A 1306-nucleotide genomic window follows, 5' to 3' on the forward strand; every position below is an offset into this window, starting at 1 on the left:
GACCTCCTTGCCTTGGGAGGTGGAGATGGAGGTAAATAAGCCCTCTGCCTGCTGGGAAGCATGCAGAGTGTCCACAAGGGCCCTGAGCTAGAAGCCTGGCACAGAGAGAGTATGGCGTGGACTCCCCAGAGCCTGCCCACCTGGCTCACCCTGGGCCTCAGCTGCCTTCTGCAAATGGCCCCCAATCTGTCTCAAGTCCTAACCAGGATGTCTCCCTCCTCCCTCAGATTTCTCTGCCACCAAACCAGCTGGAGCTGTGAAGCTATAGGTCTAGAATCTATATTTTAACAACTCCTCAGGTAATCCAGGCCACACCTGAAGAGGCGCTGCTCTGGTCTCTTTCCCAGTTAGCCATCCCCTCCTGGCTTCCAGAATGTTCTACGCCTGTTGAGCTTCACTCATCTCTGGCTCTCTGGTCCTCAGGCCCAATTTTCCAGTAGACTTCCTGCCACCCTACCCCATGCACCCTCTGCTCTGACCATTGAGAGCCACATCTGCTTCCCCAGCACAAAATAACCTTCCCCCTTCTATGTGCTGGTCCCTCGGTCTGGAATGTTTGTTCGACAGCCTCTTTTCTACCCGAGATAGCTCTGCTCAGCTCACAGACCAGCTCCATGTCACTCTGAGAAGCCTTCCTTGACCCCTGCCCTGTCTGTGCTTCTCCTTCACTCTGACATATCTTTTAGTTGCACTTCTCACCCTGTACCAAACTCGCCTCCCCTCCTGCCTGGGGCTGTGCCCAACCCACCAGCACAGGGCCAGGCAAAGACTGCTGGGAAGAGCACAGCAGGGCAGACTTGCAGTGACACACATGCCCACACTCAGACGTCTCAGGGGCTGCTGAAGTCGTTATGTACTTGGTTCTCTCCTTACCATTTTCCAAAGACAACGGTGCTCCAGGCAGGGGAATTGACTTGCCAGGGTGACTCCACTGAGATGGTGGCACTGGCCCTGTTACTGACCTCTGTGGTCCCTCCTTGCATTAGTAGCCTCACAACTGGGACCATAGTCTTGGATAGTGGCTTGTACACAGGTTCACCCAGTCCCTAGGCCCCAGACAGGCCTTGGTGGGACGTGCTACAGAAGAAAAAGAAAAATTCTCAGATCAAGGGCTTGCCCAGAGCCAAGGCCCAGAGCCAGGGGTCTAGACATCACCAGCCAGAATGAGAGGGTGGAACAGAGGAGCCCAGCACGCAGAGTGGCCTTACACGTGGGCACACTGTGAACACGGGTGGTAAGATTCGCCAGCTCTTGCTCAAACCAGGGGCCCAAGGGTTCTCTAGCCAGCAGTCCGTCTGCCCCAGGG

This window comes from Pteropus vampyrus, unplaced genomic scaffold, assembly GCF_000151845.1.
Source record: "Pteropus vampyrus isolate Shadow unplaced genomic scaffold, Pvam_2.0 Scaffold193, whole genome shotgun sequence".
NCBI classification, from domain to species: Eukaryota; Metazoa; Chordata; class Mammalia; order Chiroptera; family Pteropodidae; genus Pteropus; species Pteropus vampyrus.